Source organism: Bos mutus, chromosome 5, assembly GCF_027580195.1.
Source record: "Bos mutus isolate GX-2022 chromosome 5, NWIPB_WYAK_1.1, whole genome shotgun sequence".
Classification (NCBI taxonomy): domain Eukaryota; kingdom Metazoa; phylum Chordata; class Mammalia; order Artiodactyla; family Bovidae; genus Bos; species Bos mutus.
The window spans coordinates 12,563,481-12,575,748 of record NC_091621.1 but is presented as its reverse complement, the minus strand read 5'-3'; positions in this window follow the sequence as shown (position 1 = coordinate 12,575,748).

Below are 12,268 nucleotides of genomic sequence, written 5' to 3'. Positions count from 1 at the left end.
AGCTCCCTCAGTAGTGAGCTGCCAGGTCATATTCATGGAGCCAGATCATCTTATGAAAGCATGCAGTCAGGTCTCAAGGTCATTGGACATCTCACTTGCTCGCAAAATGGGAGAAGAGGAAATAGGTTTGTGCTTGCCTCTGTTCCCATACAGAGAAGTCAGATGTTAATTAAACCGTTGCAGGGTTAGAATGAGTGAGTGAAGTCGCTCGGTTGTGTCTGACTCTTTGCGACCCCATGGACTGTAGCCCACCAGGCTCCTCCGTCCATGGGATTCTCCAGGCAAGAATACTGGAGTGGGTTGCCATTTCCTTCTCCAAAATAAGGTTAGAATAGATCATGCCATTCTGGTTTGAAAAGTCAGCAGTGACTTCTAATTGCAGTGCCCGCCCCCACAAAAAAAACCCCAAAATCCACAAATGCATTTGCTTACAAAGTTTTTATCAAATGCAAGTCACATTTAAAGTAAAAAGAAAAATATTTTTTCATTGTCTGTAGAACAACTTTAGTCACAATAGAGACTTTATTAAAATAATATCTTGAGTATATGTTTTAATTGTCATCCTTGGGATTTAATTTTTTATTTAATTTTCATCCTGTGCTTTCTCTGTTTCATGAAGCCAGCCCTCAAAGTAAATGCTTACAGTTAATTAACTCTGGTGTATTTTAAGGTGTTTCATTTTAAATATTCACACTTGGATTAAAGCGCAGTATCATCTACCTTTCACAATGCTTAGCATGTAATAGAGGCTAAATAAATAGCAATTACTAATAATACAGCATTTCTAGAGCTATACTGTCCTCGATTTCCTTTCCATTCGTCATTCTTCAGTGTAGTTGGTGTAATTTCCCCTTGAACGGGCAAGATTTCGGATTGTTCACAGTCACAAGTAAGAGAACAAAGTAAGAGAGATTTTCATTTATAAGATTGCCTTTCTCTTATCTACTAGTCTTGCCTCCCAGACTGTCTGTCTGTCTCTGGAAAGCAAAGTCAATAAAAATGATTAGAGCTGACATCTCACAAATGTACACCCTTAAACCATGAAGCAGTAATGCTGTGCAGGAAATATTTTTCTGACCTTTTCAAATTGCATCCAACTGTCTCGGGAATTTCTCAGTGACTAGAGGTAATAAGGTTCAATCCGTTTTACTGGCTGACTTCAAATTTAGTTCCCCCGAATCTCTAACTTATCTATTCTTTGCATCTCGGCTCTGGCTTCCATTCAGCATAGAAATCCATGCATTTCATCTTTTTTTCCCCTCCTCAGGTTTTGCAAAAAGATCACCGTGTGGAATCTACAACCATGCCAACTCTCCATTTATTTTCCTTTCAAAAACAAAGTATGAGCATGGGGGAGCTTAGTGGGCATAATGTCTCTTCAGTAACCCTTATTGAATTTAATTAGCTTGTAGATTTCATCTCCGTCTTACATCTCAGTTTTTACCTCAGTAATCTTCATTATATAAAACTTTCCAACTTAACTATACCACAGGCACTCTATAGAATATTAAAGAAGCAAAAATACGTGAATTTCTTTTGTGTTGACTTGACTTTGGTTTTTCTTCTGTGAGTCCAAATGCTATGAACACACTCCCTGAGTAAGGATGGGAGTCATCCAAGTGTGACTTGCTAAAAGGCAGCTGGGCAGTCCCATTTTTCACTGTGTTCCCTGAAGGAGAACAGAAAACAGAAGCTGGGGACACGTTTCATGACCTCACCAAAGTGTTGGATGTCAGGAAGCCTTGACAGGGAGTTAAGAAGCTTGTCTTACTTTTCATATTTAGAGCATCTCTGTGCTGAATGTGATGTGGGGGAGATGTCAATGTTTTCTCATTTGTAGGAAACACCAAATTCGACACATTTTGTTGCTCCCATCCATCGCCTTTGTACTGCCTTCTTCAGCAGTGATTAGAATCTTGGCTGAAAGCTTCTGTGGTCAGTGGAGCTTGAACTCTCTTTCTGCTGCCTCTCTTGTCACGGGCAAACAGCCACCAGGAGGAGGACACCTTTTTGAAGTTGTTGTTCCAAGAGTGTGTATTTGTACAGTAATTGTCAAGTTTGATCATCACAAGATATTTGGCTTTGTAAAAATGAGATAATTTCAAATAATCCTATTCAGAAAATAGATTTAGAGGGAAGAGGATAAAGAGTAGACATTTTTTTTAAATTCATAGTGATGCATGTATTTTTCTTGAAAGAAAAAGTTCATCTTCATATATAGCTTAACTTTACCATTTTAGAAAATGGAAATAATGATGTTGATGAAAGTTAAAAGGTAATTTACAAAGTATGTTTAAGGATATGGTGTTTTCTTGAAGTTGCTATTTTGTCATTTGAAATTCAGTGTGTGCAGTTATGTGTGTGGAATGCACAATAATTTGAATTTGGGGTCAGAAGGCAAAAACTCCAAAACCAGTGTTCAGCACTTCCACTGAAAGTGTAAACTGATCTAAATCTGCCGGAAGAAAGGAGTGAGGTGGTGCCGGGTTTCATTTGTAATGAGTTATTTTGCTTTGGTGGGGTTCTTAGAGATTGGGGAATGGTATGGGAACTTGTCAGGAGCCTCCAGGTGATGAGGCACAAGAGGAATGAGTAGTCTAGTTAACAGTGCCATGAATAGTAATAATTGCTCCTTATTGACTGCCATCTACCAGGTAGATGTTACCATCAGTTACCAGTTACCATAAGTAACTCATGTAGCCTCCCGCAATCTTCATAAGGAGCCCCATAAGACAGGTATAACCATCTTCAATTTACAGGGGCTGAAAGTAAAATTTAAAACACTGAAAACTGAGTTTGCTTATAAGTGGCAGGGGTAATGTATGAAGAGAATTATTTTTATATGGAATGTAAAGCAGTAATTCATTTACTGAACTCAGCGAGTTTTTGACATTTTCTCTCTTTTTTCTTCTCCTCCACTACCTCCTTGCTTCTTCTTTGCTTTTCCTTCTCCTATTCTTTTCTCAAAGAAAGAATGAAATGAGGCCAAAATAGTAAAGCACTCTCTCCCACTGTGTCTTCAGCAAGACACCATTCTTCCTTGCATCCTCATAGAATTGTTTTCAGTAGAGCTACATATAGCATTATTTTGGAAGTTTAATAAAGACCGAGCATTCTGGCCAGTGGCTTATATTATTGCCACATAAAGTAATGTTTATCACCTTAAATAATACTACAGAATATGATGATTCTATGCTGTCTTCAAAAGCTCACATTCAGCCCTGTCTAATCTGTCTTTCATCTGATTAATGATTAACCAGGATGAAAGAATGGATGCAGAACACAGAAGTTGAAAAGTATTTTTGTGAGTAACCTGGTAAAAACCACTTCCGCAAATACAATGTTTCTAAACCAGGATATCTAGAAAACTAAATTCCTTCACATATACAACTAGGATCCTTTTTATTCTTCTGTCTGCTTCCCATTTCCATATTATAAAAATATGCATTCTTGATTACCAAACAGGCTTGTTATTGTGGTCTTAGCTCAATGAAGATATTGATGCATAAGGATTAGATTTCACTCTTAAGGGATGCCTGATATACTTCCTTTTGTCTCCTGGTGAAGGGGCTTGGCTGTTTATTCTGGGCAAACTGGGTTTATGTTGCCTCAGCTCTGTCTGCTCTCTGATGCCAAGGCCAGCAACCTGACGGGGCCGCCTGTGTCCTCGACATATCAGACAGAAAACTAATTCAAATCTAAGCCCAGTGGTGGAATCTCAAAGCTCTGTCACTACTATTCACAGCAAATCTATTTCTTCCTAGAGTGGGTGTTCTGAAATTTTGATCTGCATCTCACTTGAGATAAATAACCCTCTTGAAAAAATTTCAAACAGAACTACACAGGAAAGGCAGTAAAGCCTTAGACAGAAATATAATTTCAAGATCCCTTTCTCCCTCTGAGGTCTCTGGAATATGCATGTGATCCCAGTTCAGAGTTCTTTCATGAAACCCTTTCTGTTTTGCACAAGGACCCTCCGAGTCCCACTATCACCTTTATTGCAAACAAACTCAAAATAATATAAACAAACAAGAATAGATTGTTCTGAAATGATCCGCTGCACGCAGTTCATCCTTCCATCACTGCTGAAGGGAGGGAAAAGGCAGCATCGGCTTTAAATCTGTAAACTGAATGGTGGGCCCCTATCTGTCCTTCTGTGATACAGAGGCAATCTCCCCTTATTGTTGAGATTCAGCAATCCTTATTATTACTTAATTGGAACCCCACTGATGCCCTGTGGGATTTCCTTTCCTTGGCGAGGCAATATATCCATATAGACATAGAGCATAACCACCATGGCCTACTGTAATATTATAGTCAGAAATATCAACATTGGGATCAAAATTAAACCAATACCTAGGTGAATAGAGTTTCTAGATCGTCTTTTGATATTATTAGGAGCTATCTATTTTTCTGTGTTTATCTTTGGATTTAGAGTGAGGCCAGCAGAAATTCAAATTGAATACCCTTTATCACAGTGTTTCCTTTTCTGTTTTAATTCCTCTTTGCCTTGCTTCCAGAAGTGAAGGGAGAACTGGTAAAATTACTGACAATTATACTTTATGAGCAAGGACACAACAAACACCAGAGGTCTGGGCACTCTGTATAGAAATATTACTGTTTTATTCAGTCTTTATTCTACCTTCTCTGTTTTTAGGTGAATAAATATAAGGTCAACTTTATGAAAATGCCTAGAAAGCCTTAATTTTACTAAAATTAAGTTAATGAAAATGAAATTGACAAGTAAATCCCTCTCATCTTAACTCTCAGTGCCCAAACAGGACTCGTTACCTTGGACATCAGAGGGCCACTTCATTGTCTTTATTTATGGTCACAGCATTTGCATTCATTTCTCTCTTGTGCTATTTTTATTTTTGTCATTGGAGTCCATGAAGACTTAATCATCAGCCCTCTAATTTTCCAGAAAAAAAAAAAAAAGTTGATTTATCAAACTGGCGGCAGAGAAGGAAGAAGATCAATCTAACATTGTAGGTTAATAGTAGGGAACAAAACACATTCATAATTAGAAGAGAAAGGGACTTGCCTTGTTCATTCCAGTTTATAATAAAAAGCCCCTCGCCAAAGCGTCTTAGAAAATAATGCATTCAGACTGCGTCGAATTACCGCCTAGCAGATTCTATTTATCTGTAGCTTAAAAAGCAGCTGCGTTTTTGTAAAAAGCAATGAATGTGGCAGTCCTACTTAAAGGTAGAAGAAAAAGAACACCCCTTGTTTTGTAATAAGGGGATTTTCCATTTAAAAGAGAGAGCGAGCCTGTTGTGTGAAGTACGATTATTACATTCACTGTATTCTATCTCACCCACCAGGAGGTTAATAATGAAGGGCCAGAGAAGGAGGCCAGTGCTACCAGGGTTATCTCGCAGCCTCAGATGTTGGATAAGTCGAAGGAGGCAGGATCGCTTCAGGATGACATTCAGAAAGGCTGGAGTGATTATTGGGAAGAGAAAAGCCTACCTATTCTTTTCTAAGGTAAACAGTTCATTTCATCTGTCAGCTGCATGTTTTATTATAAAAACATGTTTATATAACGATAGCTCTAAAGTTTACCTTTAAAAATTATTTTAGGTGCCTGAATATTCCCCTGGCCTGCCTGTCCAGGCACTGATGCATTATTAGCAACCTGCCTTAGACAAAGGAGGCACTCGGAGCCCCACCACACCTCAAACCACGCTTTGAAGGATCTGCCAAGCTCACTTTTAATCATGAGGAAGGAATTACCCACATGGAGTCAGCAGAAAATGAGAAAGTGGAGTTCGTGCTGCGAATAATTCCAGCAAGTGCCAAGGGGCTAGTTGAGGAATGGTTTCATGAGGTGAATATCTTTAGCTTGTACTTAGGGTTTGGGTAGCATATAATCCTTTTCTCTTTTAGGAGCGATGACTATCCTAAGTGTCCTTCCCAACTCAAGAGCGCTCAGAGCATTTGTCAGGCTGTTGACAGATTTGCTATCAGTCTGGTCCTTGTTGTTATTTACTGTAACTAATTTTACATTTGCAAATATGCAGCAGTCCACTGGGGCTGCTAAACCCACAACTGTTAATAGCTGTGTGTATCTGTGTGAGTGCATGTCCGGTAATCTGTCTCCGTGTGTATATGTGCCCTTGTACTCGTCTTCTCTCTGTTGCGCACGTAGGTGGGGAGGATTGGCCAGCCAATGGGTTCTCAGATGTGGTCTGAGGCTTTTATTTGATTTTTGGACCAAGAAAAAAAGAACGTGTCACATCATGATGAATGGTCAATCTGAATTTTCAATTCATACAGAAGGAGAAGCGGGGAGGAGGCTATGAGCCCAGTGATGAGACTAACCTTTTCCCTTTGGGAAGAGCTTGATTCAAATTAAACATCACTTTCAGTGTGAAATTAGTTTGAAGGTCTCTCTCCTTTTTTTTTTTTTTTTTGGTGCCTGGTTTAACTCCTTGATGGGCTGCTCTTTCAGGGAGGAACCTTCCGTCCACCTTTGTGCTTGTCTCTGTTCCCAGCAGCAGCCCATAGTTCTTTGTCCTTTGTTCTGGTTTTCTAAAGATCAGGTCCAAAAAAAATTTTTTTTACTATTTTCAAAACTGCCATTATTCCCAAGATAACATTCTCCCTAAAACATGTTATTTCTTGATGTCCCAAACTCATATCTGAAATAAATAACGTTCTGCTTCAAAGGACAATCTTGCTGGGGAGGAGGGAGAGGGAAAATTTGGGATCTTTTCCAAAGAAACTTCCAGTGTCTCCTGCTTTAGGCCAGTGTCTGCTGGCCAAGGGAGTCACAGAGGAGGAGTAGCAACCCTAAAGCCCAAGTATGCTCTCGTTTCTCTAGTTCCCCACATAAATAATGAGTCACAGGATCACCCAGGCCAGCCTGCTCCAACTCTGGCCTCAAACACACAGGTGCCAGGTGGCTTTTGAAACCTCCATTCAGTACTCCCTGGTCCAAGGACTAAGACCCGAACATGTAAAGAACTGCTGTCCATGGACATGCTAGGCTGCTTGCCCATCTGGGCACACCCTTGCTGCTTTGGTTAGGCACCCACAGGACTAAATATGTGATTGACTCTCTTTCTGGAATTTAGTGGCTTGTGGGAAAAGGGGTAGTATGGAAAAGACTAAGAGACAAGCCTATTCTTCCAGTGAATCCTCAGAAGGAAAATGTTCGGGTTTTTGAATTCCTAAAGAGGAGTGTGGAGGTCAGGCAGCTGGGTTTGGAGTGAGGCTGGGGAGGTGAGGCAGCTGGGGGTGGAGGTCGAGGTGTCGTGGGGGGTGGGAAGTGGAGGCAGAGGAGCAGCTGTGTTTATTTTAATCCATCTCATTTAACCCTCACCTAAAAACAAATTGGAGAGGTTTGGGAGTGCATTAATCTGGACCCAATTAGCATGTCTTTCTCCTTCAAAAGTGCAACCTGAGATTAATGAATATAAACTAGAGTTTCAGATGCAGTGCTTAAATCATTTGCATGTTTCATGCATGATAATTGAATTTATGTCTGCACTTCCTTTCACTTAACTATTTCCAGTCTCCTTCCTATGAGTCACATAAAGCAAGATTTCATTCTCCTAACCTTTTGGTGGAGTTTGCCTAGCTCTTGCTCCTAATGAGAAACTCAAGTGCTTGTTCCTTTTATTTGAATTTGAATAATACAATATTTTCCACAAAGCAGAGGGCAGGGCTTAATAGACTGGGATGCTGTTTCAGGAACTGGTAAACAGGCACTCCAGGTTTATTTTTCAAAGGCCAGAAAACCCATGGGAACTGAAGGCATTGAGTTTTCAGTGGTCTCAGAGAACTGGGTTTCAGTGTGACCACTTTTAAGTGTATTAATAATGCCAAGAGGAAGGTCACTTTAATGCAACATAAAGAATGTTCTCAGGCTCTGGACAGAGTTACTTACCACATGGGATTAGCGCACAGTACTCTTCTGGCATAATTAGACATATGCTTCTGTGGAAGGGGGAGGCGGGTAGTGTCAGCCTTCGTGAAGGTGTGTAGATGAGCAGTTAGCAGTTGTGGTTGCTTAGCATGCTGTAGGTTTTTTCCTTCCTTCTTTCCTTCTTTTTTGTTATTTAGGTGTAGAAGGCTTAACGCTGACTTAGTGCAAGCAGGTGTTAAGGTCCCCCTCCCCACCTGCTCCAACCTGAAAAGCCTAAAAGCTGGCAGTGAGCATGAAAGAATGCTTCCTAGGGAAAACGTTGAGGCCAGAGGCTTGAAATAACCCACCCTGGTTTCAGTTTGTATCAGTGATTTGTCTGTCTTCTGTCTTTCCTCATGTGTTTCCAAGTTCAATGTCCAAGTGATGAGCTTTTCTCCAGGAATTGTCCCCAATGTCCTTTGTTTTTGGTGCATTCAGTGGTTGAGTGTTGCTGAGTGTCTTCTGGTCTTGTTTCCTGGTCCTTGTAGCTAAGCATGTGGCTGAAGGATAAAATCTTGTTAATTTGTGATGTCACTGTTTAAGTGTGCTTCCTGTCACTTATGTGTAGTTTAAAATGTTCCTTAATGTAGCATGAAATGATTGGTTAGCTTTGCAATGGTTGTGAAGTCATGTGAAGAAAATAAGTTTTGCATCCGACCAAGATAAATTCACTCTAGTGCTTTATGGCTTTTTATTCCTATGTGATAGTAATAAAGTCTCATGTAGGGATGGAAGCCATGAAATACATTGTGAAAAATCATCAACTAAGAAGGGGCCATCAGTATAGAAAACGTTAGCCTATGGAGCTATGAACATGCTGGAGAAATGATTGGGCGTATAACTTTGCTACATTCATGGTGTTTCTTTGAGCTTCTTTATCCTGGGATTTTGAGAGCTAAGGAATCTAGGTTACAAGAGTTGATTCATCTCTGTAATCATTGATTTACATGCTCATTTGGGTTTGCACCTTTCTGTTTATCACACATTTTTCTCCATTGTCTCTTAATGAAACTTCTCTAGAAACTATTGGTAGCCTGCCCATCCTGAGGCTGCATTTAGTTTTCCTAAGCCTCCTTCCTCCTCTTGTGGCCTCTCTTCTGAAACAAAGAAGAAACAGTCCAATCAGACTTGCCCTCTTGTAAATGTGGTCCAGATTGCTCTACTCCCAAGCTCCTAAAAAGGTAGACATTGGGTGGGCTCGATCTACACCTTCTCAGATCCATGGAGCCATTGAGAGTTGTTTCAGCTTTACGAGTGTAGTGTAGTTGAGAAAGTCTGGGTGTCAGAGGAAATGGGGGGCTTTGGAGAACTGGGTTCTAATCTCTTTGCCACTTTAATTTGGAGACCTGGGGCAAGTTGTTTAAGCCATGTGAGCCTCTTTATCTTTAAAATGAGGACAATAAATACATCTTGGGAGAACATTGTGAGGATTAAGTGAGTGTTAGGCATACCTAACAAAGCATTTAGCATATTAAAAAGAAGTTCATGAATATTGCTTTTTCCCTGTCCTGTCTCTTCTCTCTTCTGTTCCCATTTCTCCCCACTCCCTTCAGTGGAAAACTAGCCCCTTTGAGAGTGAAAAATAGAATGCCTAATAAAATACAAACAAACAACTTAAAAAAAAAAAATGTTTAGTTGCCTCCTTCCCATATGTGACTGAAATCCCTCAGTTGGATCAATAGCTTTTTTTCCCTTGAACTGCTTTAAAAATGATTGACCTATTTCACTTCTACTGTTTTCTGTATATTTATTTTTGCTTGACTGTTTTAATACTGACTATTGGCCTCTACTAATTTTTACTGGTTTTCTGTTATTTTTTTCAATGAGAATTCCAATAAAGCTTATTTTTGTTATCCTTTGTCTCTCCATTTCCTCTGCACAATGAGATTGTAGCCTGTGACTCTGAAATGTCTGGACTGCTCCAGAAAGATAAATGATGCCTTTCCTTAGAAACTACCCACTCCTGCTACCAAGAAAACGCTGGTAGCTACCCTCCCAACATTTGCATACCAATGTCTTTGGGGAGACTGGTCAGTTTAGTTGTAACTTTGATGCAGTTTAATTTTTAAACATATAGAAATTACAACTAACTTTATCACTAAAGCCTATAATTGTGGATAAGGAAAAGGACTTCACAAATACACAAATGCTGAAATATTAAAAAAATTACAGTCTAAGTGTATTGCTATAAAAAATAGAGTATAGTGAAAAATCTGTGACACCATATTTGTATCCAGAGTTCTTTTATTATAATTGAAACCTCATCTTTTAAACCTCATTCTCACCCCTATGTATCCAGATCCTACTAATATCCTTAATCCTTAGTGAGTATTCAGATATTAAGTGCTGGTCACTCAGTCATGTCTGACTCTTTGCAACCCCATGGACTGTAGCCCACCATGCTTCTCCATCTATGGGATTCTCCAGGCAAGAATACTGGAGTGGGTTGCTATTCCCTTCTCCAGGGATCTTCCTGACCCAGGAATTGAACCCGGGTCTCCTGAATTGCAGGCAGATTCTTTACCATCTGAACCATCATGATATTAGTGGAATACTTAATGGGATAGGAAGGAAGGAAGAAAATGATGGGGGAAGGAAATAAAGAAGTAAAAGGCCATATCAACATAAGAAGTCAATTGTATGGTTAAGAAGGCCATTTAGAACATTTAAGATAAAATGTACAAATGACATATACAAAATCACTCTGGGGATTCAGAGCAAGAAAAATACCCTAGGATCAGGGATAAGACCCATGTCAGGATTTAGGACATCAGCCAAATTTCCATGGGCAAGAGTCAGGGACTTAAGAATTAATTTATCAAGGAATTTATGATAAGCTCAGGTAAAGTAGTTCTTGAAAATCTTGTAAGAAATATTCAACCCTGGAACACATATTTACTTCTAAATATCTTCACAGATACAGGTAGTAGATCTTAATGGACACACTTACTTAGATTAATTAATTACTGCTGAATCTCAGTGGACTGCAATCAGCTCTTACCCATGTGGGACAGGACAAGTCTATGCTGCCACCATGCCGGTGATTTCAAGGATAACCATGTGTTTGCCCAACCTTTCCCCTCTTTTATTTTTGTATGGTTGTCTTTAAACTCCAATATTTGCTATAACCATGAGGCAACTTGTGCAAAAGTGGTTGCCTTCAAGAAGGGCTCAACATCCCCCAACCACTCTGGATACTGAATATGTCACTAGACACCAGCCTTTCAGAGTCATTTATTGGCAATAAATCCCATGGTACATTCCTATGTAAATGCCTATAAATTTGTTGGCCAGTGGAACAAAATGCTGCAATTAAAAGTGGTTTCACTCAACAGGTGAATGAGCAAAATTGTGTTGCAGCAAAGGATGAGAGTGTGACTATGAGCCAGAACAATCCTTCTCACTTTGTTTCCTTCCCACATCCTTATCAGAAATTTCACTTCATCAGAATTTTCACCAATATTATGTTAATCAATGGAGGATAATATCTGTGAGATCTGGGTTTCGGCAGCTTAAGAAAAGCTACACATTGTCCAATACGTTCAAGTCCCAAAATGATGCTGTGGAATTATGAGGCTTTCTATTTGGTGAAATAAGGAGTGCAGAATTTTTCTCTCAGTCTTTGGATGGTCCCAGGAACTCCAAAGTTATGTTTCAAATAGCAAAACCTAATTGTTTTAGTCACAATTTGGACCTTGCAACGTAGGCATGTACTCTGAGTTGTCTTTGCTTGAGTAAGAATGAGCTTATAATGGCCTGTACTCTCACCTGCCTAACTTTATGAACTTTAAGTCACTCAATCTGATGTCAGGCATGGCTGAGGGTTCATTATCAGCTCCGGATCAGAATGAGATCTACACAGTAGAACAGAGCCCAGGAACTCTGCTAAGTCACTTCAGTTGTGTCCGACTCTGTGCGACACCATAGACAGCAGCCCACCAGGCCCCGCCGTCCCTGGGATTCTCCAGGCAAGAACACTGGAGTGGGTTGCCATTTCCTCCTCCAACGCATGAAAGTGAAAGTGAAGTCGCTCAGTCGTGTCCGACTCTTAGCGACCCCATGGACTGCAGCCTACCAGGCTCCTCCGTCCATGGGATTTTCCAGGCAAGAGAACTGGAGTGGGGTGCCATTGCCTTCTCCACACAGGAGAACAGAGCCCAGGAACTCAGTGAGCACCAAATAACACAACCCTCTTGGTCATGAGCTTCAGGTCTTCCATCCCTAAACCATTCTTGGATCCAGATCTTCCAAAGATAGCTACTCCAGAAAGAGTTGGCCCAGACCCTGTACTTATAGACTGTCCTTGGATTTGAAACACTGGTGGGCAGAGGGTGGAGTGGGATGGGGGTTTGA